General features: G+C 36.6%; 1 protein-coding gene across 12 annotated transcripts in view; it reads right to left on the bottom strand.

Annotated features, from left to right (window-relative positions):
* The window catches only part of LOC136828668 (FERM domain-containing protein 4A-like), a 730,015-nt gene that overhangs the window by 228,201 nt on the left and 474,170 nt on the right, over nucleotides 1–27,644 (bottom strand). The window contains exon 1 of one of the 12 annotated variants that reach the window (XM_067086746.1): nucleotides 10,167–10,202. The exons of the other annotated variants lie outside the window; for them this stretch is intronic. The gene's annotated coding sequence lies outside the window, so the exon portion shown is untranslated. Of the gene's footprint in view, nucleotides 1–10,166; nucleotides 10,203–27,644 lie in introns of those variants that run through there. 12 annotated transcript variants of the gene reach the window in all.

The following is a 27,644-nucleotide window of genomic DNA, read 5'->3' as shown; positions in this document are numbered from 1 at the left end:
CGAAGAGGCAAGTGGGTTGTCGAGGCAAGCCAAGTGGGACTGGATTCCCGAGAAGAGGAGCTGAGAGGAAGACGAGGGCAGCAGGTGAAAAGACAGAGTTAGAAAAGGAAATGTAGGTTATGCAAACAAGCAAAACGAAAAGATGCGGACTAGACAACAGAAAAGGACATGAAGAAGAAAAGGACAGCAAGAAAAAGGATGGCTTGTCATGCTAAAGTTACTTTTTGATTAAGAAGAAATACTGGGGAACTGAAGAAAGTATATCCAAGATTTGCGGGAGTTGTTTTTTATGAGAGAGAGAGAGAGAGAGAGAGAGAGAGAGAGAGAGAGAGAGAGAGAGAGAGAGAGAGAGAGAGAGAGACTAATTCAGGCTGTCAATCTATTTCTTCCATTGCAAATGGTGTACGTATTTTATACAAATAAAACAAATAAACAGTCAAAAGTATGTGGTAATGACCGTTGTGTTGGTTCTATCTCTGGAACCACCCCGATATGGGAAACAATGCTGAATATATATATACATACATATATATATATATATATATACAGTATATATATATATATATATATATATATATATATATATATATATATATATATATATATACATATATGCATGTGAGTGTGTGTGTATGTGCTAGCACACGTGCATGTGTATATATGCAAGAACTGCTCCACAAAGCGGTGGTATAGCAAGGTTCCATCAAGCTGGCACAGTGCCGGAAAGTCTGCAGTCATTCAAACCATAAACTGCCAGACATGTGCTCCCACACAGTCGTGCGTTAAGTTAACGAGTCTGATGCACGTAGCCACAAAGGCTACGTACCTGAGGATACCGGAGATATAATAAGACAACATCCTGCAGCAACTCACATCTAAAAGAGCCTTCGGAGACTCGGGTTGCCAGCGATGTCTTCTTTACGCCCTTGGAAATGCGAGATGTCATCGCTTGTCATAAAAGCCTTGGAAGCTGCGCACCAACCTCCGTCTTTACTTGGAAGAAGGGACGGGATCAAGAAAATAACATAATACTCACACACTTGTTCAATATATATACATATATACATACACACACACACACACACACACACACATATATATATATATATATATATATATATATATATATATATATATATATATATATACTCAATTATATATATATATCACTGCATACTATTTTACGGTTACAATTATCTTCTTTATCCGCATTTTTTAATAAGTTCGGAACGTTTTACAAATAAAAAATTCTAAAAAATCAATATCCTATATTCTTACAAAAATATGGTCGAATATCCCCTTCGTTATTATTATTACTATTATTATTATTATTATTATTATTATTATTATTATTATTATTATTATTATTATTATTGCGGCCCGCAGAGCCGCCATAATTATCTTATTATTAATATATCTCGTTTTTGTAAAAATCTGTATAACATTTTTGAAAATAACAGAATTTTACAAATGCGAAAAGTCTGAGAAAGGAAATGAGATGTGGGCACAAAGCCGTGGGATACGAAAATTTGTCTTGAATGGAATGTGGAATAGTTGGTGATTGTAGACGATACAGTAATGACGGGGAGGGGAGGAACTTCTGAAACTACTCAACGAGGATGACAGTTTTTGCTGGAGTAGAGAGTTCGGAGTAAGGTGAGCAAGACCATGGATACGACATGAAGTGGAAACTATGAAGATGGAGCAATGAATATTAATATGAATTGTGGACGAACGGAAGCGATAACTGGTATAGAGGTATCTATGAGCAAATATAACGGATGATGGTGGGATGAGAGAATAAGTGGGTCACAGAACAGATGCATCAAGAAAGGTAGCATGTGTGCGCTAAAGATTGGAAAGAGACTTTGAGTGTCAATGGAAGTCAATCTGGTAATGTGCGAAAGGCTTGTTGAGCCAACTTTCCTTTGTGGAAGTGAGGTACGGATGTCGCATTTGAATAAAAGAAGAAAGGCTGAGGGTGTTCAGATGAATTGTTTGCATGAAGAAATTAAAGGGTGAGAAATGAGAAAGTACGTGGAAGTTGTAATAAGGTGAGAGAAGCTGAAAAGACATATTAAAGTAGTTTTGAGATGTTTTGGTCAAGCGTACAGAAAGAAGGACGACATATTGGTGAGAACAGCACGTAATTCAAAAGCCTTAGGAGAGAGGAGGGAGGAAGAGGGGGCAGACATGAAAGAGACCCTAATATCCAGGAAGGTGGAGAGTGCTTTCAAAATAGAGTTGAACTGCGCTGTGTGCACTGCGGTTCAAAGCACGCCCACTGAGCTTCCTGTACATGTGTAAGACGCGGTTGAGGTTGCAGAAGTTTTCCTCACAGGAGGTTCGCTCACGATTCAGCCGTTAAAAGTATCAATTTGGTACTGACCATTGAACTGCGTTTATTTTTAAGTGTCATTCTCCATATGGGAACCAGCTGAATGGTGAAATAAAATCTGCATATACATTTGTTCACCTTGTCAGAATAATACGAAAATTAACCAACAAAACCTTTCCAATGCATGCAATCCATGCTTCTATAAAAGGATTTATTGAAAATAAAAACATTTCTGACTGAACTTTTCACCAATTGCAGAGTATAAATAAATAAACTTTTTCTTTCAGGGTCAAATGTCTAGTGGTTATAAAGTAGATGCCAAAAGATAAAATTGTGTCCGACAGAGTTTAAACACTCGATGAAAATGAAAATATTGAACCTACGACCAACTACATAAAGAAAATGAAGACAATTCATTCACAACAAAACGATCTGGAAGGATGTAATTTCTCCAAATTTAACGGATATACAACAACTTCCAATGTGAAACAAGAACGAAAAAAAAAAACTAACTGAGTATGTACGAATTCTTTGCATTAACACTGACGATTGCAAAGATATTTTACTTGCAAATATGAAGCCCTCCTTGAATAGCACCAAGAGCTGGTGTGAGACGGGATTCTACAACTTTTTAAACATCTTTTTACATAAATATGTGAATGATGGAACCTAATGAGTTTACTTACTTTATGATCATAAAGTCTTCACTGCATTTTCTCCTTGGTATACATGATGATATTTCATATGCTTTGTTATATACCTAGTTCCTTGGGAACGCAATTAGCCTTTTTTACTTCTGACAATTATTTAACCACTAAGTTCCAATTTTGAGATTCTATGAAATAATTGTATTCAGGAAAACGAAAGTTAAAAGTTGACTACGTGACTGTTGTATTAACATAGTTTTTCTTAGTGTGACCCAACAGATCAGGACGTCCTAATGTTTTTTACATAACATCCAGAGATGTCAATGAATGACGTCACGATCATACGATTGCAGATTGCAGTTCTTGCCCATTACTTGCGCCTTATCTCGCCGAAAGTTTTTCTTGAAAGCCAGGAGCTTTCATATTAAGATTACTAGCCACTCCAATGAATTAAAGTGACCTTGCATGACATAAACCTAATCTTATTGAAAATAGCAATGTAGACTTTAAAACTGTGAGAGTGACTCCTTACACTTCAACTTTGTTGTCAAATGTATGACAACTTCCAGGATAAGTCTCACATAAACAGCATTTTGACTCAAGGAAATTACAGGTTATTTTTCTCTCAAGGACGCCGCAAGAAATAAAACAAAATGCTCCTATTTGACGAGTGTAAGCTAACGAATCGACTTCTAGACTAGTGAAACAGTATGATATACAATTCATAAACAGCACGTGTTTGAAAAATATTTACTTGCTCATGCAATTCTTTGAAAATATACATTTATCAGCGATGTAAGAATATTTTACGAAAACTATTCAAAGGTTATTTATCCTTTATTCTACAAAATAACATCACAGCCTTACAAAGGGTAGGAGGCCATATACCGAAGTTGTCGCTTTTCCGTTTTTGAGCGAGGAAAATAAAGGGAATGCAGCTGCCAGCCCCTATGTTCGGGAGTTCCGCGGAGGGCAGAGGTAAAAAAATCACTTACACGGCCAGGATCTTCGTCTTCAAGTCTATTCTTGTTTTCTCTTTCTTACTTATACACACACACACACACACACACACACACACACACACACACACACACACATATATATATATATATATATATATATATATATATATATATATATATATATATGTGTGTGTGTGTGTATATATTATATATATATTAAGTCTTTTGGCGAACTATGTGGTGGCCTGGGGAAAGTATATCCGGTGCAGGTGCATTTATGTTGACGATGGAGGTTTCCACAGTTAGATACAGCGGGTATCTGACGCGTTCATTTGTACCTTCTGATCATGGCCAAAATGCATGGAGGCAATGTGACAGATTGATGGAAGCGTTGTGATCCTTCGAACATTGAACCGGTGTCGTCACGCTTCTGGGGAGGGGTTATTAAGTGAGTGCGTGCATATGTGCACTCTCAAATGTGTATATTATTAAGGAACCATACAACAGCTTTTCACTTCGATTTGCGGCTGGGTGTGATTTGCTCTTGTGCAGTGTTAGTGGATAAGAACAGCCACTGGGAGAAATGTTTATTTGCGGCCATAGGAAGTCAGTAAGATAACTCATTAACACTTAATTTTTTTCCAGACATTATGTGGAATACCCAGTTTGTGTCGCAGTGAAACTCCTCTGTTTCTCCATTATGCATTTTCCCATTCTGTTCTCGATTTTTACTCACTCTGTTCTCCATTATGCATTTCCCAGTTCTGTTCGCCATTATGCATTTCCCCGTTCTGTTCTCCATTATGCATTTCCCCGTTCTGTTCTCCATTATCCATTTTCCTGTTCTGTCTCCATTATGCATTTCCCGTTCTGTTTTCCATTATGCATTTTTCCGTTTTAAATGTTTATATTCTTATACACCCTTTCAGGTTGTAAGATATGATATGTTTCTTTTAACAGGAATTCTGGGCTCGTCCGATGAGGACGAATATTTTGAAAGTGGTGTTCTTTTAACATACTCTATGACATCTATTTTGGTCTAGAATAGTTATGACCTTTTTTTATTTTGTTTGGTGACCAGGATGTTAGCCACTAGTATTGGTTGGTCTAGAATCATTAATTCGATGGACTGTGTGTCTGAATTTCCTCTAGTTATGATTTCCATTTATATGGGGTGTGAGTCACTCCATTTCATGATCGCAGCTTTTGCTGAAATACTTTCGTTAAATTTGCAAATAAAGTCTAGTTTTGTATCTCTGCGTTTTATTCCAGTAGGTCTTTGTTTGAGGATACATTCAGTGAGAGGAATCGACGAGAGAAAATGTGCTGACCCAGTGCCGGCCATTGCTACCAGGAGTGTCTTAGGGTGTAAGATGATATGACGCTGTTCTTAAATCAGATGTAGCAAGAGATTATGACCCTAATTGACCTTGCCGAAGAGCATAACACACACACACACACACACACACACACACACACACATATATATATATATATATATATATATATATATATATATATATATATATATATATATATATATATATATATATGTATGTATATAAGGCTGACTTAACAGAGTTAACGTCATTTTGTTTACAAACTGAATGATATACGAACGATTTGCAGAGGTGAAATTCAAGGAGTATAGTTAGGCTAACATCTGAGGGATCCTAATTAAGAGTTAAAGTACGAAAAACATTTTATAACAGTATTTCCGAATTCTCCAACTGCAATGAAATGTCAACATCTAACTAATTTCACACTTAATACAATGCTCTGTCAGTACTGGAATGCACACAAAGGATGAAAGGACGAACTACTGTAGAAAAATCAGGTCATTAATGATATCCATTGTGTTCAATCCAAACAAAGGTGCCCATGAAAACGTTTATTCAGCATCGTCTGGTTTAACTGGAGATGCGTCTTTCTTTAATGAAGTTGACAAGAATAAAAGAAAGAGAACAATGAGAACTGACAACCATCTGACTGACTTTCACAGTTCAAAGGTCTCCGATCACAAAGATGCCTCTAACTCTTTCCGAATTTTTCACCCTCGTAGAATCTGAGAAAATTGCTTTGATGAATCCACAATTTGCGAGAACGATGCCTTCGACATTACCATCAAAGGAAGAGAGTCCATTAGAATATCACCTCAAATAATGAGATTTTTTTCCCAGACAGGAAATTTTGATTTTCATACGGATATCGTCCCCAGCCTCCTCCCCCACGAAGGCATTCTCTTAGGCATTTTCCTTTTCTTTCCTTGTTTTATATAATAAAATAAACAGAAACAAACAGCATTACGAAGGCAATCTACAAACAAACACAGGAGAAGGTTGTGTTAAGTCGCCATGGCTGTTGAATATCTTTAGGGACGGAGAGGTCAGGGCTTTTGTTAAGTCGACACATCAGTCCCTGAAGTGAATTCAACCAGCACAGGTAACGCAGATCACTTGTGCTTTGTTTGGCACACGTACTCACATCCACGAACGCTTGACGGCCTTTCTCATCACAAGTGTTCCTAGAAAGCGTTAATTGGAGCTGTATTGGACGCTAGCTGAGATACATATACATCTCCACATGGGATGCTATATTAAACGCCGTTTGTTACTTTATTCATTTCCAGGCTGCGTGAGTCTCTCTCTCTCTCTCTCTCTCTCTCTCTCTCTCTCTCTCTCTCTCTCTCTCTCTCTCTCTCTCAACGCATGCGCATTCGATTACCTTTCTGATAAAACTTCTATATTCCACAGAGGACTAATAATCAGAGGCCTCCCAACATCGGAGAACGTAACGTGAATCCGTGTACATCAACCTGTATATAAGAAATCGCTTTATGGTTAACTTCTTGCAGGCAGAGTTTATGGGCCTATAAATTCTTCCTGTAAGCTCATACACAGTTGGAAAACAGATATAGTTTCAGCGCATATTTGTTCCATTTTTGGATTCAAGTGCACGTAGGAATAGCAAAATAGGGAAAAAAAAGTAATAAATATCCTGAGTCCGTGCAATTATTTTTCATGCTAAACAGAAAACAAACCCACGACACAACTCGATTCTACTGAGTCTATGGATCTTCCACAAACTGACAGTAGCTGCAAAAGCAAGGAAATGAAGTAATGTAGAGAAAATCTAATAAGCAAAAGTCAGAAACCTGTAAGTCCTTCAAGAGAATATATAAGTTTGTAAGGCACATATCTCTCATACTTGACTATTACCTCACAGGAGACTCTAATGTATATCCTTCTTTACATATTCTTATAAGGAGAACCTTCTTGAAATGATCTCATCTCAGTAAGGCAGTACATTTCCCCTCCGCAAATGAATTGAAATAACAGCTTCCCAAGCAATAACAACCTTGAACAGGTTTCCTCTTGACGCCCACCCATTTCTGTACAGGTTTCGCTTTCTTCCCTTGCCCTCTGCTGCTTCTCCGCCAAGGGGGAGAATGGAAATGAGAAATCAGATTCCCGTCATTTCCCAAGGGGGAAAAACCACTGATGGCCTCATATGGTAACTGCCAGCCAGACTAGTACGAAGGAAAAGACCTACGTCACATTTCACGGAGATGTTCTTATGTGACCATTTCTTATCGGCCTCTATACAAGGTATCTTTGATTAAGCACACGCGAGCCTACACATACACACGACAACTAAAAACAAATGCATGACAATATACCCTCGTATCCATAAGCCGATGATCAGAACATATTTGCATAAACATAATAACGTATAAATATACAAGCTGAATAAACACTCACACAAACACACACACACATATATATACTATATATATACACACATACATACACATATGTTTTCTTTATCTATATGCACACGTGAATGTATGTATGTATATATATATATATATATATATATATATATATATATATATATATATATATATATATATATATATATATATAGATATATACACACACACACAAATATATGCCTTCTTTAACCTAACGGTTTATAATACTTTGATAAAAAAGACCATACATTAAAGAAGAAAAGTGAATAATTCACCATATTTCGACTAATATACATCGGCCTTCGCCTCGGCGGAGACGAGGACCGACGTACATAGGTCGATATAAAGTGGCTTATTCCCTCTTCTTTGCTTCTTTTATAGGCGTTTTTAAGAAAATACACGCACACACGAACACGCATGCATACACACACACACACACACACACACACACACACATATATATATATATATATATATATATATATATATATATATATATATATATATATATATATATATATATATATATATATATAATTTTAGTTATCCTTCATTTTAAAATTGCAAAAGTATTATCGTTGATGTTTGATATTATAAATAAAACATAACGGATCTACCTAACAAAAGTAGCTGACTTCTCTGCACACGAAATATAAGCCTAGGAGACCACTTCATTAATAAAAGATGTAAGATAACTAAATAACGTGTGTGTATATATATATATATATATATATATATATATATATATATATATATAAACATTTAACTGTTGAAGGATGAATATGTATGCAACTATTTTCCTGCTTTTCCTCTGGGGCCGATAAATAGAAACAGTTTTTTCTTAAAAAACCAAAAACGTATATATAAAAGTAGACTTGAATGAATAGGTCGTGTATCCATGATGCAACAAAAAAAAAAACTACTCAAATAATTGAGCTACATAAATCCCATCTGTCTAATCAGAAAATAAATAAATAAACAACTAAGGTCTTGAAAAAGAACATAATTCACGGCATGAAAGGAAAGTAAACTATAAAGATATTACCAATGAACAAAAGAGGAGTAAACACCAACGAAACATCAGCTAAATATCATAAGGAAAACGACGGACATACGTTGTAGTCAATCCAGAAGTCGCCAGAAGGAAAAAGGGAGAGGAAAAATGTTGTCTGGATGGAAATGCTTCCCGAGGGCTGCACGAAAAATTATCGGAATCTATCTGCCGGCGCAGAAAGTTATTCCCAGAAGACGAGTCGGATACGAGGCAATTTTTTTCTTCTCGTTCTTTCTCTCATTTCATTCAACTGGTTCATATAATACAAATCTGAAAACGTGCTTAAGTACAATTTTACATAGCATATCTAACCAAGTAGTGTTTATAATAATAGTAACTGAATTCATCCACAAGATTGGAAATCAACGGAAATCTATAACGTCAACGGCTCCTATTATGTTAATTGCAAGGGTTTTGCAAGATAAAGAGGCTATACCTTAAGCAGTTATCAAATCGTAATTAAAGTATTAAAGTACAGAGGAAATACCAAAAGCAGTTATCAAACCGTAATTAAAGTACATAGGCAGTACCTAAATCAGTTATCAAAGCGTAATTAAAGTATTAAAGTATAACTACTACAATTCCAAGCACACACGCTTATTGTATACGAGTATAACATTGAATTGTCTTAGGTAATCTGACTGAAATCTACGGGAATTTACATTCACGTTTCAATATAGCAAAGCAACCTGGCGCATTTCTACAGTAGTTATTCCAAGCTTAATGTAACGTCTACAGGACAAACTAAATATTTCAAAATAGCTCTAAAGCACAGCAGATTATCTTGCTATCACAAATTTTCGATTTCAAGTTTAAAAAACAAACTTTAAAAAGCTAAATTCGGAATGTCAAGCTAATGGTCGGTTTGTACGCCGATGTTACATGTTGCACAGAACAGTTTAAAATAGCAGTTCCGTTGTTAAAAAAGTGTTCTTAAAGCTGACTACTCCCTTGGAATATCATGTTGACTCCTAATATCAAATATATTACTTCACAATTATCAATCCGAAGGTAAATTCATTTTGATCTCTCCCTCAAACACATAACCAGGAAACTAATTAATAGTGAATTAAGATTTTTATTCGTTTTGACATTACCAATTAAGATTTTAATCCCGGTAGCGATTGTGCCACTTAAACACATCAGATCACGTTACAACTGCGCACAAAATCCAGCATCATTAAAAATAGCCCGTCTCATTTTTCTAACTTGACATGAGGTTTCACACCAAATCACAATTTAATTAGGCAAATGAGACTCAGCTAGCAAGATCATAGACAGAATAGCAGCCAGAAATACTTCTTTTTGTCTCCAAATGCGTATTCTGAACGAACGACCAAACTTCTTTTACAGTAAAATCACGCTGAATGAAGGTACTCCAACTATAAAGCGCAAGACCAATAACTCTTACCTGTAAGAAAACAGCAAGTACTCGACTTTCGTCTCCCTTACCTGCAACGAAAATAAAACTTTGTCAGTACGGTGTAATAATAATAATAATAATAATAATAATAATAATAATAATAATAATAATAATAATAATAATAATAATAATAATAATAATAATAAAACAAAAACAATACAAATGAATGCAACAAAGTTTAATTAATAATACCAATATCATCGAATATAAACAAAAGCCTCCAATATCTCTGAAACGATTTCCCATTAAGGGTTCCCATGTCATCAAATAACCATAAACTATAAAATGGACCCCAAGATATGGGAAGAGGGGTTACACGGGATTGAGACTAGGAGTAAACCCTGGAGGAAAAGGAACCCCAACACCTTGGGCCCCCCCGCCTCACAACCCCAGAGGCACACAACCTCCGTACTCCAAACCCCGTAACATGTTTGCTGGGGAGGAATGAGTAAACAACGTGATGTGATGATAGTGCTTGTACGGGGATAAATGTTATCAATCGCCTACAGAGAGAGAGAGAGAGAGAGAGAGAGAGAGAGAGAGAGAGAGAGAGAGAGAGAGAGAGAGAGAGCATCTGATAAATGTTACCCACGTTGATGCTAGAATTTTCTCACTGAGACCTTCTCAGGCTTTAATTACAGTATGACGAGAAACTTTCACGGAGCACTAATCACATTCCTGTAAATCTTTGATATCTTCACCTCTCGAATTTAAACTTTTAGTCGCAGCTGGGACTCCAGGAAGTGAATGTACAAACGATTAAAAAAGTACAGTACCCTGCTCGAGTCAACAGAGGCACACTGGACCTTGAAGACATGCACCTATATCATTCCTTCCTTGTCCCCTGATGAAACTCAGATCACCAAGGTTTTGAGTGACGAGGCCAGGGCGGGAAAGAGAGAAACTCATAGGCAGAAATATAACGAGATGTGTCTCACTTTTTCTTACGGATATGCTTAAACAGATATCCACCAGTACAGAGCACGAACAACTTGATCTCGACCACACGCGACAAACAAAATTCAATAGAATCATCGGATAACCGTTGCAATACTTCCTACTTGTGACACAAAATTGTTTAACAAAAGCAATAACGGCAGAACTCAGAGAATCTGCAAATGTCCTCAATGGCAATATTGGATGTTAAGTAATAGAGAGCACCGGAAAGGATGGACGATGTTCAATTTCCCGTTTCCCTTTGAAATCGTGAAATGAAACTCTCTTTTCTACTCTTCTCCAGCATCATACGTATCAACTTACCATTCCCCTATTTCTAATTTGCATTTTTCACGGAAAAAGAAATTATTATGTTGATACAACATATGAAGGATTCACAAGGTTATTAGCTATAACTATCAAAATGGTGACATGGCTATAATTATTAAAATAAAGACTACTAATCAAGCAAGCTACTCAATGGGAAGCTTAGCATCCATCCGATACGATTAAAAATATTATTATAGATTTAAGAGTTGAAATCGATTAATATAGACGATGAAAATATCAATAACACTCCAACTGCAAGCACGAGAAAAACAAACAAAAAACTGTGTTCCTATGTGAGAGGCCATTATCTAGCAAGCCATTCTCTAACGACTATTTCTGCTGCACTTCTGCAATACCACACCGTAAATCGATATATTTCACTTACTTGTAATGAACTACTAGTTACTGTTCATAAAGAACCACATACATAGTATATGATAGCTACCTAAAAAAAATATATCCTTAACGGATCATTCAACGAAAAGTACTCGTTAAAATAGGTTAAACCAAATATACATGATTTGTTTCAATAACTTCAGAGTCACAAAACCTCCCTAAAAATATATATAAAAAAGTATCTTTATACAATCATACAGAAAATAAAACCAAGTGAGTACCAAAATAAAAAACAAGTAAAAAATGCGCCGAAGTTTCTCCGGTGCAATCGAGTTTTTTGTACAACGTATGATGCTGTATGGAACTCTCAGCCACGACCCATGAAACTCTTCAAGCGGCCATAAAAATTTCAGCCCCGGCCCGGTGGTGGCCTGTGTTGTTGGCACCTATAGCGGTGCCACACGCACGATCATGGCTATCTTTAGCCTCAAATAAAATAAAAACTACTGGGGCTAGAGGGCTGCAGTTTGATATGTTTGATGATTGGAGGGTGGATGATCAACATACCAATTTGCAGCCCTCTAGCCTCAGTAGTTTTTAAGATCTGAGGGCGGACAGAAAAAGTGCGGACGGACAGGCAAATAGCCGTCTCAATATTTTCTTTTATAGAAATTTAAAAGGAAGAAAAGGAAAAAAGAAAAAGGATAAATGATGAAAACAGCATAAACACATATAGCTTATCCACTAAAAATGGAATGAGGTAGGAGTAACTAAGTGAGCCAAAATACAACCACAGCCATTTATGTTGCTTATGTGCTGTCCACGTAACATTAAGAGTCTTACTGTTTTCCTTTCTCGTCGTGAACTGAAACTATTTTTCTCTAATAACACTGGATGATGGCTATTTGCCTTGCTTCTACTTATTTTTGCAAAAAATAATACGAACACTAAATGTAATTTCTTTTAATGAGTTAATAATTACTTAAATAAAAAAATACATTTTAATCATCCTAAAGTCTGACAAAATGTACAAAATAAATTTCCACAGCCCTACCATTTCATTTCCTCTTAGGAAATCCCCAACCCTATATAGTCTTCCTGGGGTGACTCCCTATCCCATTACAATAAGGCTGCCACCCCGCACCCCGAATCCTCCTCTCCCCGTTCCCCGCCTACAGCCAGCAGCCTACGAGTTGTAGATTACGTTCTGGCGAACTATCTCCCCAGCACCACGAATTATTGACGGAAAGGACGAGCGAAGGTTATAATAAATACGTTAACAGGCCCTTCAACCAAATGGATATATATATATATATATATATATATATATATATATATATATATATATATATATATATATGTGTGTATGTATATATTATATATATATATGTATGTATGTATATATATATATATATATATATATATATATATATATATATATATATATATATATATATATATATAAATATAATGTCCAGTGTAACTATAGAAATAAGTGAAAATGACTGGGAGAAAATGTTTGAAGCGTACTTAAAACACTGAATGTCGAGAAATTATTCTAAAAGTAACAGTTTTCTTTAATGCTTAACAATAATAAGTACCATAAAAGCTTTAAAATTTTCTTTAAAATTCCTTCGCTCAACTTCTCCTGGCATGAAAAAAGATAACAGCGTCACAAATCACTTAAAAAAGCCAGCTCTCCAAGCTAATTTTAGAACAGTACCCATCTCAGTTATCTTTTAAACAAAACAGAGAGAGAGAGAGAGAGAGAGAGAGAGAGAGAGAGAGAGAGAGAGAGAGAGAGAGAGAGAGAGAGGCTGGCAAAAAAGGATTTGACAGACTGTGATACTTAAATGAAAAGCACTCAAACTATTTGCACCTTGACGACGATGGTGATGGAGAGAAGAGGAAAGAATATTAAAGAAAAATGTATATGGATGATATGAAATTTAACCGATATTTTTGTCACATAATTTAACTATATTTTGTTAACAGCACTGCCGAGATTCTTACAGTAGCTCTGCACATAGGCTAACTCGTATACGCAGTAGTCTCTCTCTCTCTCTCTCTCTCTCTCTCTCTCTCTCTCTCTCTCTCTCTCTCTCTCTCTCTCTCTCCTGGAAGCTCAAAGCCATTAGTGCATATCAATTAAATCCGATCAGGACGACACTTCATTCCTTCCCAATCATCAACCAGCCGTCCTACCCCCATTACACTCCCAATTAGTAACACTGGCAACCGGAAAATGAACCACTTCTATGCTGATCCCTTGGCTTTCCAGCAAAACCAATAAAAATAAATCGAAGATCAACACTCCACCAAATATATACAGTATATACCAATACATATTTAAAATAAACTTAATAACGAACTGCTATAATTTGTTTAGAAAACTTATCACGCCAGTGACTGCAGCTGTAGCAATTGTTTATTATAATGACCACAATGCATAATACTATAGTATAAACAATGATCATATTCATTTGAAAACATGATTAATTACCAAAAATTAATTACACACACTACAAAGTATTCAGTAATCAGTAAAACACCTATCACGATTACCAGGTGGATACTTTGAAAGAACATAATATCCAACCCCCCCCCCCAAAAAAAAAAAATCTTTTTGATTCTCAAAATGGTGTCTCGGTGAAGGAGAGAACGGCCGGAAAAGGAAAGATAATTAAAAAATGGAAGGACCTAGGAATGACAGTGGAGGTAGGTCTGGAAAGGGGGATGTCTAAAACCTGTTTAATAACACCTTGGAACGCGACCCCCTCCCGACTTCATTCCAAAAGCTGTTTCACTGGCTTCTTTTTTTCACTTTTATTTCATCCTCTCTTTTTTTTATTTTCACAGGAATTTCCTAATTAACAGGAAAGATTAGACGATTCATTAATTTGATTCTGTTAGAATTAAGTTGGAACACTAATCAAGTACTTATGTATGTATTATACACATACATATATATATATATATATATATATATATATATATATATATATATATATATATATATATATATATATATATATATATATATATATATATAATGTGTGTGTGTGAAATCAACAGTTTAAAAGTAAAATTTCAAGAGACAACTTGGCAAAAGTGATGACATACGGAAAGGAAAACCATTTGAAATAACTGAAGGGATTCATAACAGCTAATCCACGATGTACATCCGTATGTATGTATGTATGTATATATATGTGACATATATGTGTGTGTGTGTTTGTGTATAACTTTAGGTTTCAAGGCCCCAGAGTGTGCAACAACGATTCAGCGTCAAAACGCTTGTTCAGATTCCGAAAGAGGAGACACGTCTTTATTATTAATTTCCGGACGAGACTACTTTCCTATAATACACACTTCACCTCTTTGCCTTTTGGAAAGAGAACTGAAGAGGTTGCGAAGAGTGGATAAAAACCATAGAATTGGGTACAGTAGGTTCGCTATGATTCTAGACTATAAGTAGAAGCAGAAGCATATTTGATTTCAGTTCTTTTACGCCCGCAAGCTTCAGCCGATGTCTTTGGCAAATCATAGGTCAGTGGTTCAAATCCCCAAAAATGAGGTTTGTCTTATTATCAATTCCAGGCGACATTGCGTACTTATAATGCATTACCATGTTTAACAACAAATACTATTATTTTCAATAATAATACTGTTTGGAGTTAATCTTTCTCAAATACTACTATTTTCAATAATAACATTGTTTGGAGTTAATCTTTCTGTACATTCATACTACATGAGATGCTGAGCATCTCTGCCTTGTAAGGGAAACAGGTGTCATCCGGCCTCCGAGACTAGACTGCTGGAGTGACGCCTCTTCCTCCCCTTTTAGCTTTTCGGTCCTCGGTCCTCGGCCCTCAAACCTCTTCCCGACCGCCGGCAAAATTACACCTTCCATCCAACCGCACGCTTCTTGGTGGCGGCACCCTATCATTACGGCCACAATCATGACTCCTTATTTACCCCGTCGGAGCAGTCCCCTTTTTCATCTCGAGGCTTGAATTACTCCTTCTTATGAAAGGGGAGGAGACAACAACGAGTCAAAAACAGCGATGCAAGAAATCTAAGATAACTCCCAAATGATGAGAGACTGCCAGTCTGACAGATTCAGTACGCGTGCTCTCTCATGTATAAAACATGCAATCAAAATACCTTTTCCTATAAAGACTCCTTTTAAACACAAGGCATATATATATATATATATATATATATATATATATATATATATATATATATATATATATATATATATATATATATACACACACACACACACACATATATATATATATATATATATATATATATATATATATATATATATATATATATATATATATATATAAAACATACGTTACAAGCAGAGAGCGAAACCAGGCATTTCATGAACTGCCTGAAATATCAGGGAGATAGCGAAATGCACTTAAGAGACATTTAACCCCACCCAGGGGCTAGTACTAAACACGGCGAAACAGTGACTCACCTACACTGTTTCTCCGTGTTTGGTGCTAGCCCCTGGGGGGTCAAATGTATTTCGCCGTGTTTAGTACTAGCCCCTGGGGAATCAAACGTCCCTAAGTGCATTTCGCTATCTGCCTGAAATCTCAGGCAGTTCGTGAAATGCCTGGTTTCGCTATCTGCCCGTAACACACACACACACACACACACACACACACACACACACATATATATATATATATATATATATATATATATATATATATATATATATATATATATAGAGAGAGAGAGAGAGAGAGAGAGAGAGAGAGAGAGAGAGAGAGAGAGAGAGAGAGAGAGAGAGGAAGTAATCACAAAGCTAAATATTTTAAGACTTCTATTCCACTGACACGACTACTATTATCATTATAAGGTCGTCCTTCGGTTATAAAAAATTAACAAAATCTTATTACAGAATACGTATTTACCGAGACGAATTTAATAATAATAATAATAATTATTATTATTACAAAGACTACACCTACAATGCTGATGATGATTAGGGTATAATAATGACCATGATTAGAATATAATAACGACCATGATGTTTGCAGACTTCCCAGTAAAAGCCCCTCCAACGCTCACCTAATAAGACCAGCTTTAATGGCATGGAGATAGATGCTAATATCGATCTAATTTTTTTTTTATCAAAGTTCCTAACTTGCTAAAAAGCTCATTAAATAGTTCCTAAGAGGATATAACATCACGCAGCAGTGCCATGGTATAATTAACCCTCTTTTTCATTTTGGCATTGATTACCAGTCTCGAGAAGCAATACATTTTGATAAAGTTCATAGCAGCGACGAAGAGACAACACTTCACCTGCTCTTGGGCTAAATATATAACATTCGAGCGTAATGACATGTAAATGAACTGGAGATCACGGACGCCTTCCCTTTGATGATGGACAGAACCTGACGGTAACGAAAGTAGCCTTCTCAACGACGGATTGAAAACCTAAAGATCGATACTTACCAATGAATGCCATGACTTGGCGACCAACATGAATGATATCATTTGGCATGACTTTACACATATCTCGGGCATTGGTTTGTTCATAATCAGTGCAGATCCGAAATATATCCATCACTTTATCAGCTCAGGAGGTGTAACGTGGCAACCTTCAGAGCTAGCGTACTGCAGCGTCGGGGCTTTTACGGCATAATTTCACCTGTCGTCAGATATACTTAAGGAAGTCCCCTTCAGCGAGACAGTCCAAACCGACGCGATCATTCGACTGCTCATTAAACTAGCGCAGTTACATCCTCAGTCTTTCCAACGCTCCATGGCCCCATTTCATGGCAGGGTCATTTCCTCTATGAGGACAGGCGTCAGAACAGTTACTTGAATACGACCCTTCTTCGGTAATAACTTTAGCATAGAACGGGTTATAGTTTTTCATATTTAAACGTGATACAGTGAAGAATGAATCTATCCACCAGTTCTGTGAAGAGGTTCTCAAACCAGCTCTCTCTCTCTCTCTCTCTCTCTCTCTCTCTCTCTCTCTCTCTCTCTCTCTCTCTCTCTCTCTGTTCTTGATTCATTTATTTTGACAATTAAGCTAAGCATTAAAAGAAAGTTGACTTAGTCAGAATCCAAAAGATGCATGGCTGTCAGGCAAATATTATAGTAGTCGAATTTGCATTCGTCAAGGGAAACCAAATATAATTACCATCAACACAATATGGACGACAGCATTCTAACTCTTAATAAATTCCTTGACTTAGATGTCATTTCAGAGAGAGAGAGAGAGAGAGAGAGAGAGAGAGAGAGAGAGAGAGATAATTTGCAGGAAATAAAAGCAGATTGAAACGAGGACCACAAGCACTCATAAGCGGGACAGAGGACAAACCGGTCACTGACCACTGAATCGCCAGACAGGAAGTGAAGTTTTGCGGCAACCATACGAAACAGTCACGCTACAAAAAAATAAAAAAAATACACATACTTTTTCGCCGGAAAGATATCAACACAAGTGTTGAAAATAAATGGGTACCAATCTAGCTCATTGCGGATAAACGCAGCCAACGCTTTTGGTTGTTTACGAAAACAGTTCTCCAAGCAAGCGAGACTCGCGTAATTCATGTGGAACCTTTCGCTCGAAATAAAAACGACAACAAAAGCAAGCTAAAATATGTGAATATAGTCCAGTATTAAAAAGCATTTTTTTCCGACACTCAGCAAAATATATTAGATAATAACAGTAAAATGGAATAGAATTGCTAGAGGTAACGACAGACATTACCATATGGTCCATCGGCTAGATGGAGCTTATAAAAAAAATATACTTAGGACATGTTGATGAACCGAACACTAAGAAGCAATTTTCAAAACTGTGCGCTTCACAGTGGAATGGAGATTATGAAAGTCTTTTCTCTCTCTCTTTATATATACATACACACATATATACATATATGTATGCATGTACATACATGTGTGTGCGTGTGTGGATGGAAAAACTGTATTTGTAATACATGAATCTAGAAAAAGCGTAAGATAAAATTGATGGAGAGGCAATTTGGAGGGTGCTGAAGATTTAAGATATATACACGAGCATTGGTGAACTGGTACAATACATGTACACAATACCGGGGTCTAAGCGATGTCAGGCAGGGCAGCCGATCGGGACTACAAAGTCTACCCCAAAGCCAAATCAAAGTCCTGCAAAAGAAGGCATCACGGCGACCCCATATAAAAATGGGAACAAGCTGGGAAGAAGACGACACTATAGAGACTGATTGAAAGTTTTCATGATGAAAATTTGGCGTATGTCAGGATATACACATATGAGAAAGACTAGCTGGACGGCTTAGTATTTTTCTTGAGGGAGTAATGCCAAACTAGCGCCGGGGGAGGGAGGGCGGGGGGGAGCCAGCCCGACTCAGTAAAATATCTGCAAAAAGCGATTATGCAATAAACCATTAAAGATAGATACAACTAGAGGAGATTCATTAAAAACAGCGACCCCGACTAAGGATTAAAGCTGAGAAGAAGAAGAAGAAGAAGAAGAAGAAGAAGAAGAAGAAGAAGAAGAAGAAGAAGAAGAAGAAGAAGAGGAGGAGGAGGAGGGAGTAATATAAAAACTTGGAGTGCAAGGCTGAATGGAGTGACGTTTGAAGATAATATAGCAATGAATGAGGACAGTAGAGAAGCTGTCAATGTTGTGGAAGTTTTCTACACAGGAGGTTTATCCATGACCAGAAGTTAAAGTATAACTGTGGCAGACATTGCAGCGTTTTATTGTTTTATTGACAGACTTTTAATGCACCTCCTCTCTTGGAAGTGTATTAGCCAGTGTAATACTTTTTGTTGTGATTTCGTTACATGTAAAATTACGCTGCTTTCCACCCATCTCAAGTACCTCTAGAATACAAACACGTAATGCCTACAGCAAAATCAAATGAAACCCTAATTTACAACGAACGGCTTTGCACAGTTTATCCTCAAAATGCAGAGGAAAATCTTGTCAAAGCTCCCTCAAAACCAATTACAGAAAACGAGCGCGCATACTGTATACGCACATAAGCGCTCATATCTGCAGTAGTCTTTCTTTTCCGTCAATTCTCAACCTGCAAATATTCGCAATCGACCTCACAAGATTTCCTGTTGCAGAGGCCGATTTCCCACAAGTTATTTTCATACAATTAAATCTACCCAATCAATCCATTCACCAGAGGTTCGTTCAAGCTAAACGGAGCCGAAGGTCAGCCGTAACATCCCTCTGAGGTCGCACGCAAGCAAAAAGCACAACCACGACACAATCGCTTGGGGTCAAACGTAGCATAAGGGGTCAAGGAGGTCAAGACATAACAAGTGTCACCCAGATGCCATTATAGCTCATCACGGCACGAAACAGATAAGACTACTTTATGTCGTATTCATATCACTTCCTTTTTAAGAGTAAATTAGAGGGAATGGGAAAAAGTTGGATCACTTCTTTTCAACCATGGTTTACGTTTGCAGTATACTTCTCTTTGCAGATTTAACATTACATTCAAGTAATTTCAAATGCACAAAAAGTTGTTCATTTCGCAGAACTGAATTTCCAATGATATGACAGCACACTTAGAGATTTAAGTCTAAAAATTCCAATTAATTATATCCGTGGAACGCCTATGAAAAATCAATCGACCCACCACACTCAAAGAGATATATTTTCTTCAAAACCAGTAAATATTCAAGTTTAGTAGACCTGTTTATACTGAGGCCAAGGACCCATTTCAAGAGCAAGTTTTCATCATCATAACGTTACTTAAGTTCCAATGTCATTCGAATAAAGTTACACAACCCGACTTCCCTCTCGTTTGCCAGCGTGCTGTAGACAATTTTACTAAAATTTTAACTTTAAAAACATATGAATACATATACAAAAACAAGACTGCTTATACATTTCCGTCAACTGTTTTTCGTATAATTAAATATCAAACTAATATTACTTTGCATAAGTAACAACTAGAACAGACTATCTAATTGGCAAAAACAATAAGTCAAGCATAAATGTTGCACAACATATTGTCAGTGAAGAATATATATATATATATATATATATATATATATATATATATATATATATATATATATATATATATATATATATATATATATATATATATATACACACACACACACACACACACACGAGTGTACTAACAAATAATAAACTATTATTCGATATGAACATCTTTTCATTTCAAAAACTGGGAAATGAAATTGCAGAAGATGGGATACCTAAAAATTACTTCGAACAAATAAATATTTGTTATTGTGACATGTGTTCCTTTCACTATAAATATATAATTATATTCATACACATTCTAGGTAATTAAAGATCGCATAAAAAGCAACATAATGAGGTTGTGACTTGTTGGCCATATGAAAATTCAGTATAAACTTTATTCTGATTGACACCTACATGCCCGTCCAACGAGTCTCGTCTCATTCGACTCCTTAAACCGGGATACTTTCGAATATTCCTGCTCAGTACATCTTCCCACCCATAATCAATCCCATGTAAATTTCATTGAGAAATACACCAGATAAATTAATGTCTTACCATAAGATGTGAGTTTGCATACTAACCTTAATGACCTCAGCCCAACAAAGGGCCATAAAATGTAGTCTCTATTCAATGAAAGGCACAGAGTACAATTGTGCTCAAATTATCAAGCCAAAAGTACAGGTATGTAGACAACGTTGACGAAACACTGCTTTTAAAATCAATATGCTATCACGCTTCTAAGTTATAGTTATCCCCTTAAAATATGAAGCCACTGAGTACCACATGATCGAGCTACCCCTCCGAAACGCCATTATATGCATACCAGTCAGTCTGCACAACAATGGAAGATTAATGAAAATAAATGACCAGGCCTCAACCCCTGGAAGTGTAAAGGTTCACCACAACATTTAAAGTTCCTGGTAACTAAATTTTCACGTCACGGTGCTGAAAATGTCAGTGCCAAAGCAGATATCCGTGAAATTGCTGCTGCCTTGTCACAGCTGCAAATAGGCGAACAGAAGTCGGGTTTTGGGGTGGTGAGTTTTTCAACAATGAAGTTCCTTCTATGTTTGCTGTCTAGTTATTGGCCGGAAACGGCAAAAGGGTGGAGCCTCATTTACTAACAATGAGTTGGTATTTGTTTGTTTGTTTAGTTTTTAATGAACAGATTTACGTCTCGTCACAAACATGAATTTCCTGGGTTTGTTTGAGTACCAGAGCGCGACCATGTTTTAAACCAACGTGCTTGAACCCTGGTAGTTGTAAATATCTTTCTTTCTCTCCATCTCTTAAGGACAACAGACTAGGACAACTTATTCTCTGGTTATCATGTTAAAATGAAATTCGTGTAGATCCTCTGGCGAAGAAACAGCGAAGATTAAACCATGTTAGAGAAAGGTTTTCGACTAGTTACCTCATCCCAAGAAACTGTCTCCCAGAAAAGGGAGATAATTAGCTCCAATAAAGGCAACACAACATTCACTTCTTAAAATACATGTACTGTACACATGAGACAATTTGTGTAATCGCGCTGCAATAAATACTGCATGATAGTACAGGGTGAAGTATTAAAAAGAAATACACAAGCCCTGATATCTGAAAAGCTCCAGTACTTAAAAAAGAACTTTCTGAAATATATACTGTCGGACCAAAAAAATTCCAAAATTTAACAACGGAATGGATCCAAGTCAGTCAATACACGATCATGGAGATTTCATGTGATGAAAACTTTAAAGATGATCCTACAACAGCACTCATTAAAAACAGACTATTTGCCAACTGTTTCCGTAAAGACTTGCATATATCCAAGCTATAACAGCTACAAGAGCTAATAGTTAATGAGTAATATTATATCAGTGAGAATTAATCTGTGCATCAGCTCAAAACCCAGAAGGTTTAGGGTGAGCTAAAAGTCCAACAAAACCGACGACAGTAAGACAGCTCATGCATTTTTGAATAGTCTGAAATGAAATATTGTAACTAACAGAATCTGCTGTAAAGTTGAAGAGAATGCCGAGGGAATAGCGGCCAGGAAACGGCGCCCCTGTCAGACTTCTTTTTCCTTTTCCTCGCAACCAAAATTACAGGAAACGTTAACTACAAAAATTACTAGATACGTTCACTACCGAGGGAACCGGAGGAAAATGCTGAATATTAAAGCTCCAAGGGACGGCGACATGACTGTAATTACACAAAAAGAAATTTATTATAGGAAAACATATATGTATATTTACGCTAGCTTTTAATGTGATTTCAAATAATTAATTAGATCACAGACGAAAAAATATTGCAGAGTAAAATATAGTGGAAACCTAATTAATTCTCTATTACCTGAGTTTCAAATTAAATCCAATCTGCTCATATGAGTCCTTTCTTTTTATCGCAGGCAACTGCACTTCGTCTTCTTCTTCTTAGAGAGAGAGAGAGAGAGAGAGAGAGAGAGAGAGAGAGAGAGAGAGAGAGAGAGGCGATCGTCATGTACGTGTAAATACCTCCGCTTATCATTCTTGAGAAGTAAATAACGAAAGGCACATTAGACACACCATCTTTGCTACTAAAAATGAACACGTGATCGTTGATTACAGCAATAAGATTTTTTCTTAAATATGCGAAAAAAACACTTCAACAGTTTTAAATAGAGTGAACTTACGAAAATATAAGTAAAACAAAATATCCTCTTGCGCAATAAGTAGTTCATAGCAAAAATAAGATTTTCAGGGTACGACCAAAAAGTTCCACTCGAGAGCAGCACGACACCAGCGCAATTAATATCAACAGTCACACTCGTTGCGAAAAATTCTTTAGTAACTGCGGAATTTCAGAATGATTGAAATGATCAATTTGCTAAGTTTTAGGTAGAGAAATGTGCTTAAGCTTCGTATGTTAGAGTTTAGTATGATATAATTCGAGTTGTCATTAGGCTCACCAGTCTAACCAACATTCTACACATATGATTGCTAGAGGAGGATAGGTATTCAATGTTTCACAAAACAAGATCATCGTACTTTTTCTTTTGGAATATCCAGACAGATCTTTTTAGCATTCTTAATCTTTCCTACTTGATCGAAGTGAATAACCTTGCTCTAGCTACACCAGGCAAACACTCTTTTCCACATCTCTATTCGCTAAGGGTTCCATCAGTCTAATGTTGTTCATATCTAAATGGCTATAAATTGGGTGCAAGCAAAATGCCCATATTGACCTTGCAATTTTGTTGAGTATTTGTTTCCCCATCATACCAACTTGACGGAGTTTCAGCATATATACAGTGACTTACTGCTTGAAAGATGGGCACTCCAAATACATCAAATTAAATGATGGAATAAAATTACTATTGTGGTGCTAGCTTTTACACACACACACACACACACACACACACACACACACACATATATATATATATATATATATATATATATATATATATATATATATATATATATATATATATATACACATATACATATACTGTACGTATGTGTGTGTGTGTGTGTTATATAGAGGAGGGAGGAGCTGTCTTCCAAAACTCAGTTACAAGTAAAGGAGTCCTAAGTGCCAGAACCAAGTGGTACTGCCTAACAGTTCCAAAGAGGTTTCGAATGCAAATCCGGCTTTAACAAAGTGATTCCTGTATTCTCTTAACACACACACACACACACACACAGTGAAAGAGAGATCTATGCAATCAGAGTATGTACTGAAACGGAAAGGATTAGGAGGAACAACAGGATAATGGAACTCTTTTCACCTTATTAAAACAAAAAAATAGTGTAACAGAAAAAGGGTAATATAAAATATATAATTATACAATTTTATCCTCTGTACGCTCAACATGGGACATTTTCAATTCTCAACTAGAACGTACACATAAGGAATGGCCCCCAAAATGACCTGTGATTTCATTGACTCAAAATAATACGAATGATATACGGAACTCCTCTTAGTCTACTAATTAATTTTTTTCCATTTGGAGTTAAGCATTGTGCACGTGCATCCTTTGAAAAATCCCTGACTTGCAAATAAATGTCAAATTTATTTTTTAAAGAAAGGTAATTTCAAATGAAGGTTTTGATAACAATACAACACCTGCAAAACAATAAAAAAAATTCTTTTCTATCGATTTCATAAAAAAGACTGCAGACTTTTGGTTCAACACCAACGCATTGGCGATGTCGTATTGAAGATTTGTGCAAGAGGTCTTACAGACTACACAAGTCTCCTATCCTAGGAGAGGTACCAATATGATGCAGCGGCTACTATGACCAAAATCTGATTCATAAATAACAATAAAAATCTGTGCAAATAATATCATAAAAGGCCCTTAAATCAAAACCGGAAGCAAGAAATTTTCCACTGACGCATAGTGCACATCTTAAAACTAAACGTGACAAACTGATCACAAAAATCACAAGAGTTAAAAAGCTATTGCCAAGTATATAGATGAAAGACGAGAGTATAACTGAAACTTAAGACGAATAATGTATTTAAAGATGAAAAGTTCATTTACGACGTAACAAATACTACAGAGATTTCACTAAATGTTAACAGTTCAGTGTGGTATACATGCCATCGAAATTTACTTCATTAAAACATTAAATGACAGGCAATATATACGAGTATGTGACGAAGTCCACAAGAGTCAGGTAGCATGAATCTTGCACAGTATACATTACTGAAATAATACATGATGTAATAGTATAGTTAGTCTTATCTTTACCTGAAAGGGTAGGCAGTGAGAGAGAGAGAGAGAGAGAGAGAGAGAGAGAGAGAGAGAGAGAGAGAACGCACATCATATCTTTCATTACTTTTCTCATTCTTTCCTTCTCCGAAAAAACAAAAATGATTGACGTCACCAATAGACTGGATAATGTATGCAGCCTTTCCTTCCCAAGTCAAGACAAAAAAGGAGCTGACGACACACATTTAATCTTTCATTACTATTTCTTCCTTTCCTTTGCTATCAGACCTCCCTCTCCCATTTTTCATTGCCCGACCGATGTTCTTTTCAGTCACCGTCGTTTGTCTGTTATTCTTGGGCTTTCCGGTTGCCACCAATTCTGCTCCAGGCAATTTTCAGCAGAAGGTCTCTCTCTCTCTCTCTCTCTCTCTCTCTCTCTCTCTCTCTCTCTCTCTCTCTCTCTCTCTCTCTCTCTGCTCCATTGTTCGGTGTTTTTTCCTAATGTCTCTAGTGTTTCACTGCAAGTAGATTAACTTTCTTTACTCAAATGCTCAAATACTCTGTTAATGCCAACTGGAACATGCACGATTCTTACAGGAACTTTAAAATCCACTTAACTTCTACAAGACAGAAATACACTCAAAATAAAAAGAAAAAATAAAATAAAACCGACGTGACCAACGCGAAGCAACAAGGAAAGAAGCAACCACATCACACTCGTTGTTCAACAACTAAGGTGTCGCTATCCACTGAAATCCCATATCCGTCGCAGTCTTCCTGAGGTCACCTATACCCTACTCCCAACTTTACCTCAACTTCCCACGCCACGGACGGACCCCACCCACCTCCCATTGGAAAGTCTGCGTGGGAGTCGAATGGGTTTGGCCAGATTGCCGTCCATAATCTCACATATCGAATTCGAAGGCAAAGGGGTGAAGGTAAGGGGACTCCTTAGAACCAAAGGCTGCTGGAGGACTTACACGAGGGGAAGGGGCGAATTTAACAGCGGAGCGTGAGGACAGTTTTCAAAAGAGAGAGTTCCACTGCTCCAATCCCCTCATCAACAGTCTGCTGCACTGGTCCACTTCCTCTTCCCCAAAACTGTCGTAAAAGTTAAGGTTTAGCAGTGAAGTTCCAAAGGACTCGCTGGATTTACTACATCACAGAGGAGAGGAAAGGAAAGGAGGGCAAAGAACAATAAAAGTTAACAGGCTGTCATGACTTACATACCCCCTAGGGAAAAATTACGGGATGCGGAGTTTGCAAATATACGACTGGACTAGAAGTTACATAAGTAACTGGACTACAAGCAAAATGTTTAATACTTTCTTTCAAAATCTGATATCTACAATATACTTGTACACGGCCGACTGCTAAGCAAATTTAATGGCTTACGCTTGTATCTAATTCTATGTGAAACGGTAAAGGACACAGACACATAAACACAATATATATATATATATATATATATATATATATATATATATATATATATATATGTGTGTGTATATATAATGTATAGTCTTCGCTAATGTATGTATGTATGTGTTACGTTCAATTGGAGTAATCATTGTAAATGAAAAGAACAAGTAAATAATGCGCCGAAGTTTCTTCGTCGCAATCAAGTTTTCTGTACAGCCGCTACAGCGTATTATCAAGGCCACCGAAAACAGTTCTATCTTTCGATGGTCTCTGTGTAATGCTGTATGAGCCGCGGCCCATGAAACTTTAACCACGGCCCGGTGGTGGCCTATCCTATACCGTTGCCAGAAGCACGATTACGGCTAATTTTAACTTTAAATAAAATAAAAACTGCTGAGGCTAGATGGCAGCAATTTGGTATGTCTGATGACTGGAGGGTGGATGGTCAACATAGCAATTTGCAGCCCTCTAGCCTCAATAGTTTTTAATATCTGAGGGCGGACAGAAAAAGTGCAGACAGAACAAAGTGCGGACAAAATAAAGTGCGGACAGACAGACAGACAAAGCCGGCACGATAGTTTTCTTTTACAGAAAGCTAAAAAGGGGAAAATTCCTTTTCCTATCTGTAACCAATTATTTTTTGAGAGAAATTATTCATTCTTAATATATTTATTTATAACCATTATTAGTTACGATAAAAAAATTCCATACCCAGATACAGAAACGAAGTTGAACACGCACTGACAACGAC

Source organism: Macrobrachium rosenbergii, chromosome 43 (assembly GCF_040412425.1).
Source record: "Macrobrachium rosenbergii isolate ZJJX-2024 chromosome 43, ASM4041242v1, whole genome shotgun sequence".
In the NCBI taxonomy this organism is placed as follows: Eukaryota; Metazoa; Arthropoda; class Malacostraca; order Decapoda; family Palaemonidae; genus Macrobrachium; species Macrobrachium rosenbergii.
Note: the sequence above shows the minus strand (reverse complement) of the source record. Positions and strands in the feature narration are given on the sequence as shown.